At 39.9% G+C, this 7917-nt stretch overlaps 1 protein-coding gene and 1 long non-coding RNA gene across 7 annotated transcripts in view; one reads left to right on the forward strand and one right to left on the reverse strand.

The window, feature by feature from the left end:
• LOC116700425 (uncharacterized) overlaps positions 1–5184 on the forward strand; it is a 13155-nt gene extending 7971 nt beyond the window's left edge. The window contains exon 3 of the long non-coding RNA XR_004334651.1: positions 5037–5184. This is a non-coding gene — a long non-coding RNA (uncharacterized LOC116700425). The remainder of the gene's footprint in view (positions 1–5036) is intronic.
• alcama (activated leukocyte cell adhesion molecule a) overlaps positions 1–7917 on the reverse strand; it is a 79952-nt gene that overhangs the window by 24810 nt on the left and 47225 nt on the right. The window lies entirely within an intron of this gene.

The raw sequence follows: 7917 nt of genomic DNA on the forward strand, positions 1-7917 counted from the left end.
TTCTTCTCTAGGTTGGCAAAGTCGTGTCGCCAGCTCTCCCACCGTGGCTTCAGCACTCCGGCAGGGGATCATCCAACCAACACCTTGGTGGACATTTCTGTAAGATCTTTTCCCAGTGAGAACATAAGGTGCAAGGAAGCCCAGGGGATCATATATGGATGCACAGTAGACAATAGCCTCTGCGTGTAGCTGGTTGGTCTTTCAAGGTGTTGTTAAATCTGAAGCTATCTGCTCAATGTTCCAGTGAATCCCTAATGCTCGCTCTAGTGGTATGTCAGTGAAGGTCAAATCCTTTGTCTTGGTGTCTATTGCACACTCTGATGAGGGTAGGCTCTTGTAGGACAGCATAGGTGTTTGACACAAATTTGTGAAGACGGAGGCCACCTTTTGCGCATATCTCTCGTGCCTCATGTGCCACCTGAATGGCCTTTCCACAGTGGTGTACTTGTGACTCCATCATCAACGTAAAAGTCTCTTGCCATGAACTGAGAGCCATTGGATGTGAGAGAAAGTTTTCCTTGGCTAGGTATTTTAGTCCAAGTTCGCACAGCCAGGGGGTGACACTGCACCGAGAGAAGTACCTTCATCTGAACTCTTGAGGTGGTGTGTCTGTGTTTCCCCCTTCCACCACAAGAAGCGCAGGTAGTTGGTCATCCTTTTGGACATGGAATTGGTGAAACTTTTCTCTAGTCACAATGAGAGCTATGGGATGCTGTCTGAACCGTATGAGGACACCGTTAGGTTGTTTATCATGTCTGGCCCTGGGAGAAGGTGTTCATTTAGGCTTGTGCCTCGTACTTTGCTGAAGTCAAAAACTATGCGCAGTTTTCCAGGCTTTTTAGGGTGGTAGATGCCATGATGGGGAATGTACCAGCGTTCACCGTTAGTTCCGTTTTCATCTACTTCTTCGACATCACCTCTTTCAATGATCTCATCCATGTATGCTGTGTAGTCCTTCTTATATTTCTCATCCTTGTGGAATTTCCGCCGAAAGACTGAGCGGATTTCAGCGAGTTTCTTGTTATCAGGTAGATGTGGCCGTTGCTTAAATGGTAAGGGCATTTCATAATGTTTGGTCATTTTTCCTTATGCTCTCTTTGAGTTTGTCCAAGAAAACAAGATCCTCTGTGAGACAGTCTTGTCATCTGTTTTGTGCCTTAAAGTCTGACTCTAGGGCGCTTAACACACCATCGGCGTACTGGAGGAAGTTCCTTTAAAGCAACTCTGTGACCACGCTGGATCCGTTTCATCCAGGTGTGGTGTCGAGCAGCCCACAATGTCCATCCCAGTTGTTAGGATGGCATAGGGTTCATTGTCTTTTCCTGCTAGCACCTGTCTGGTGTTAGTGCCCTGGGACAGTTGTAGCCAATAAGAGTCTATATCACAGCAAAGAAGAGGTGGATTATCAGAGTTGTTGTCAAGTGCGGCCATTGTTTTGCTGTTTCGTGAGTGGGTATATGATACGATCACTGGAATGCAGTCTTAGTATATGAAGGAGGAGGTCGATGTGAAAGCAGGAATTGTAGCTCTCACACGGAGTCCAGAAACCTTTCACTCTTCATTATCAGTTCTCTCCAAGCATGGTGGTAAGTTTCAGTTTCACAGGGTAGGCGTCTGCTTGTAATTCCTTGCTTACCTCATTTTCAATGAATGTGCTGTCACTTTGAGTGTCTAATAATGCATGACAAGCTGCTCCGGATGGATTTGTAGCAGAGGACACCCATACAGGGACGATCATGGAAGTGTTGCATGACTGACCCTCTCTTGGACGTTGAGTGCCATGGCTGCTGTGGTTTCATCTGCTGTGTTTGAAGCTGTATTTACAATGGATAAAGGCCTTTCTCTACCTACTTGTGTTCTGTAGTTTTCATCATGAGACAGGTTGGATGTCTTCCTTGCACACGTCACAAGTGTGCGGTGACGACATTCTTTGGCGCTGTGACCTGGTTTCACACATCCATACACAGTTGTTGTCCTTAATGTGTTTCCGTCGGTCCTCAAGGGACGTTTCCCATGAAGTGTGGGCATTGGGAGAGTTGATGTTTGTTATCTTTGCACCACATACAGGGGAGCCTTGATCTCTCATCGCTGGTGTTGATTTATCACTGTTAAGGATGGTTGAGTGCTGAAGACATTGGCTTTGTTTCCTTTTGTTTCTCTTGTGTTTTCTGTCATGGGGTGGGTCAGATGTGTGAAGAGCATGTAGGGAAGTGACTGGGTTGCATGATCTCTGCTTCTACTGACATGAACTTTGTGAACCTCAAAGGTGGGAAACTCTTTATTTTCCATGAGGGCTGTTGTGACTCGACGATTCCAACGGGATGCTACCCAATCAGGAACTTTCTGTGTTAGCTTTGGTTTTCTTCACAGTCACTAATATTTCTAGACCCTTCACATGAGGCATGGCTTGCAAGCAGGCATTTAGGAAGTCTGAGAATGCTCTTAATCCTTCTGCACCTTTGACTGTATTTTTGGCCATTTTGATAGTTTGTCCTAAAGGCTCTTGGACGAGAAATGGCTGACCGTAGCGTTGATTGAGCTTATTCCACGCATCTGTGTATGCTCTTCATCATTTCGATAAAAGGTGCCTTCAAGGCATTTGTAAGCAGGGCCACTGACGTATTTCTTTAGGTAGTAAAGTTTATCAGCTGAAGAAATACCCTTTCGGTCACAAGTGACAAGAATGAAGCCTTCCATTCAATGTAGAAAAGTGGGTCTCCACTAAACACGTGGGCATGTGCATAGGCAGTTGATTATGGCTGTGCAGTCATGGATTGCTTGGGCCAGATAAGACATGTCAGTAGGGGGCGCTGGTGTGTCAGAGTTAGGGCCTTGGCTATATACTGGGGTGCCAGGAGTGATCTGTTGTTGTTCAGCTGTAGGGCTGACTATCATTATCTGTCTAATCTTGTCATATATCTCAAGTCTGGCACGAGCAGCTTCAAAGTCCCTTTCAGCCAGTAGCTCTAATTCAGACTTCTGCACTTCTAACTTTTTTATGTTGCTCTTCCATTTCTCTTATTTTCTCCTTTGAATTCTTTCTTCGCATTAGTTTGTATTGAGCCTCTTTAGCAGCGAGCTCTGCGGCTGCATCAGCCCTTTTTGCTGATAAAAGCGTTGATTCTGAATGGCGACTGGCACCTGACTGAGATGCTGTACCATATATGGAGTAAGCATAGTCGTGGGCTAGTAGCTGGCGAAGCCGTTGCCTTTCACACTCTGCATCAAAGTCTTCATCTACTTCTGATAAGCGTTCGTAGATAAGCTTTATAATGTCTTTAGTTACAGCCTCACATGCGTCAATTTTGCGCCTTATCTCAGTGGATGGTGTGGCTCGTTCTCTTATTTCATCATAAAGTCTCATGAGATCATTCATTCCCTTCTCAATGGTGTCTGCCATTGTAGCCAGTTCCTTTTCTGATATGTTTTTCTTTAAATTTTCTTTGGATGTTCTAATTTGAATTTTCCATTGTTCGTACAGGCTAAGCAGTCTTTTTTCCTTTTTACTCAGCTCCTCCTTTTGGTATGCGAGTATTTTCTCTGTGGGCACACCAATACGTTCTGAACGACGTGGTAATGTTAACCCATCAGCGACGTCCATTTTGTGCTGAAGTTCGGCTAGTTGTTTTTCCTTACATTCAGTTAGCTCCTTTAGTTCCTGCCTTGACGTGCCTTCATATTCCTTTTGATCAAGTAAGCCTTTACTTTCTTCAATTTCTATCCGTAGCTTGTCTATCTGTTCCTTTATGCCTTCCATGTTGAGCGCAGTTGTGTAGCTCACCGTTGACCATCACACTAGACATTGCAACTCACTGCTCCGTATGCCGTGCCTTGCCGTCTTCTCAGGAATTCCGTGGCAGAGTGATGCAGCAGGTGCGGGTCAAGCTCTTACTGTAGAATACCCTCCGAACGATGGTCTGACGCTTTACTGATGATTTTAAGTTTATTGGGAAACCCCAAACCAACGTAAGAGCTGGTTACAAAAATAAACAGACACAAACAATGCATTAGCTACATTACAATGTAGATTCAAAGCATTAGCATAGTTTTATACTAGCTTAAAAGTCCGTCATTAGCCTATTAAACAAACGGCTAGAAACAGCTACAGTTCTTTAAAACTACTTTAAAACACCACTAACATATCATTTTTACAGTATTGTGATAAATACTAACCTTGTGCCTCTTCGAAGGGGCGCTATAAAACATTTTATATTTAACTTTGTGGCCGTTACTGTTTCATCTTTTTCCGTTACATACAGCAGGAAACTAGTTAACGTGCCAACGGGTGACTTTCAAAATAAAAGCCCATTTTATTTATAACAGGAAATAAAACACAAAAAGCTATTTCTTCAATAAAGATAAAACACACACTGGGTTATTTACAGAAGTCATACAAGATATTAAATTGGATCTCACAGCACCGCTATTTAATTTGCTGACATATTTAAGTATTTGCAGTAAATTTGTTCAATTTCGATAGGCGACAAAACTTTTGTCTTGCCAAAATTTGACTTTCTGTCTTGTTTAAATGATAAATCTTTTCAGTGAAACTAATTTATTTCAGTGCATTGAACATCATTTGGGAGGGTTTTTTTAGTTTCATATGAGCTATTTCTTACACCAATTGATTAATTAAAGTCAGGTAATAGAAGCGGCACTTCAGGTCAATTTGTACACAAGCGACAAGACTTTTGTCAGGGACTGTACTTAAAACTAAATGTATATCCTCCCCAAATGACTTAAATTTTGTGTCCTACTAAGCAGCCACATTGTCTCCAACAGGGCTAGTGTGTTGAAGATGTTTTACTGCGAATCTGAAATGTAATTTTTTTTTAAAACGCACAAAATTCTTCCAGTTAAACACCCTTGATTGTTGTGAACTTGTGGAAGTATGTTGAGTTTCACACATATTGGACCATACATCTGATGGAATTTCCACTTTTAGTTCCTTTTCCCACCTTGATTTCAAGTATAATGTTGAGTTGCCCCTACATTCCGTAATTCTTAAATAAAACATAGATATGATTTCAACGCAGTTACTATTTGGTCTATAAGCATTCATCATACATCTTATAACTGGATTGAATTATTGTTAGTTCTCATTTTCAATTCTTTGTTGTAATAATCCCTAAATTGTATGTGCCTAGATAAATCCTGATTTTGAAGGAAGAATTTTTCTTTTAATGTTTAGAAATTCTATAATTCCTTGTTATTATTGTACACACTGCCTTAATACCTTTTCCTGCCCAATCCTTGAATATGGCATCATTAACTCTTGGCTTAAACTGGGTGTCAAAGGCTATCCATCTACGTACACTCTGGTCTTTCCTTAGTTTTAGCTGCCTCACAAAGTTACACCAGAACTCTAGAGCACTAGAAATTATATTCTATTTTACATTTGACTAATGAGGGGATTTATTTTTCTCCCAACACTGAGTGGATCTGATAGTCTTCAACGTACAGTATGTCTTGATTTACTTCCCTCTAGCAAAATAGTTGTCATTAAACCAAAGAAATAAGGGGCGGAACTGAACTGCCTGAAAATAATCTTTGAGATTTGGGAGCGCCATTCCTCCTTTATGTTTGGCCAACTGAAGTATTGCATATTTTATTCTAGGCTTCTTTCAATCCCAGATAAATCTAGAAAAAAGCAGGTCCCCGGCTAAGAACGGGTGTTGAGGGACTGGTAAGGCTTGGAATAGATATAGCAATCTAGGCAAAATATTGATCTTAATTATGCTAATCTTACTACTAAAAGTCTAATGAGTGGACCATCTTTCAATATCTGTTTTAATATTTTGGTTAATTGAATTATACATTATATTAGTTATTATAAGCCTCATATAAGTTGTTAAGATTTTTAACTCCCTTAAATACTTTATTGATTCCATTCCCATCTTACATCATATATACTTTATATTTCCTTCGAAGGATTACAGTGTAATGACAGGAGTTGTGTCTTTGTAATATTTATTTTACAACCAGCATAATAACAGTAGTATAACATCAGTATAGGTAAAGAAGTCTCAGGGTCCATCAAATGAACCAAAATATTGTCCGCAAATAAACTAATCAGGTGGTCTTTGTGTCCAATCTTAATGCCTCGTGTTTTTTCATGTCGGCAATTGTCTGGGCCAGGGGTTCAACATAGAACGCAAATAGTGTAGGACTGGTGTCTAGATTGGCTGCAGTATAAGTTGCATGTTGTTTTCATTTGTAGTTTTAATACAGTAAATTATATTTGGACTAGCGACAGAAAGAACTACAACACCATAGAATAAAAAACGATAACATTCTAAAGCACTGCAGGAACATTTCAATGAGCATTAGCGGTAGCGTGACATTGACGTAGAAAAATTAAGACTTGTTTAAAATGATTCAAGACCTAGAACACAAGAGCAAATTTAAGACTTTTTAAGGCCTGATTTTGACATTTTTGACATTTTAAGACCCTGCGGGAACGATCTTGCTGCCTGACACCATACAGCAATTGAATACATATACATGTTTATATTATATGCTTTGCTATATGCCCTAGATGTCTTGCAGCATCTGAGGTCCTGTTCTCCATTAAGAAAAAGTAAATAAAATAAATAAAAGTAAAGTAAATTTGTTTGTAGTCTGTATGCTGATTCTGTACTTGATTCTGGAAAAGATGGCAGAAATAAGTGTGGTAGCTTTTTTACTGAGGAAGACTACACTAAAGGTTTCTAGGAAGTGGTCCCCTATTTTGGAGCTCAAATTCCCCTTCTTTCAAGGCGGTTTCATACTGTAGGTGCATTACAGTAAACATCTCACAGCTAGATTAGCTTGGTTCTTAATTGGCTCCCTTCTCCATAAACGACTGCTACAGTTGGATAATCTGAGCAGTTTGCAGCATTTAAACAGGAATGTTCCACATCTAAATTATCTGATAAAGGCTGCTATTGTAAGGCAAGCACTCTAGTATTAAGAGGATTTCATTTAGTTCATTCAATTTAAGTCAGCTCGGCAATTCGGAAATAAGCTTGATAGGCATTATTCTTATCTTGAATCATGGTGTTGTGGGTGTGTGCCCTCGTCCTGTAGGATGACGTTGTGAGCTTATTGTGGGTGATCTTTGGTATAACCTTTAAACACCTTTGACAAGATTATTGCTGTTAATATATTTAAATATAAAATATACTAAGCCTACCTAATAAGTAGATAAATAAATACTTTATTAGTGTGTGTGTGTGTGTGTGTGTGTGTGTGTGTGTGTGTGTGTGTGTGTGTCACTCCGGTGGCTATCTTCCATTCCCCTGTCCATGTTTTGCAACTCTAACCTGAAATGCCTAAAATAAATTGCTGTGAATCTGTTACACCCCATTTTCTAAAAGCATTGAAGCAATCTACCTTGGACTTCTTTTCTTATAGACCCTCTTTCTTATCAATGTACTCTTGTGAATGAAGTGATTGTTAGAAATTGTATATATATTTTTGTCTCATTATTGTGTGACTTTGTTCTCTGAGCACTCGTAACTGCTTTCAGGATCAACTCACAGAGGTCAAGCCAGTGATAATAGGATACCAACCACAAATATTGTGATTGGATTGTTTCATACCATACATACTGCCTAAGTCCAATTTTAGTTGTGCTGCTGTTCTTTTATTTAAAAATGCTGAAAACATTGGTGAAGACCTTTATTACCTACATGAGGAAAAACCCAGCTGAGGAGCTGGTAACCTTAATAAATACTCTGCTATCCTTCTTTAATTATGTTGCTGCTTTGATCAGTTACCCACACTATTCGGCTGAGGGAGCTAAGCTTGAGTTTTTTGTTTGTTTGTTTTTTAGGTTTCTTCATTCGGATCCAATTGCAATCCATTCCATTCTGTTTAAATAAACAAATCAGTTTACATGCTTTGTCCTTGTTGCATTATTCATTAAGATAATTC

This window comes from Etheostoma spectabile, chromosome 13 (assembly GCF_008692095.1).
Source record: "Etheostoma spectabile isolate EspeVRDwgs_2016 chromosome 13, UIUC_Espe_1.0, whole genome shotgun sequence".
NCBI lineage: Eukaryota > Metazoa > Chordata > Actinopteri > Perciformes > Percidae > Etheostoma > Etheostoma spectabile.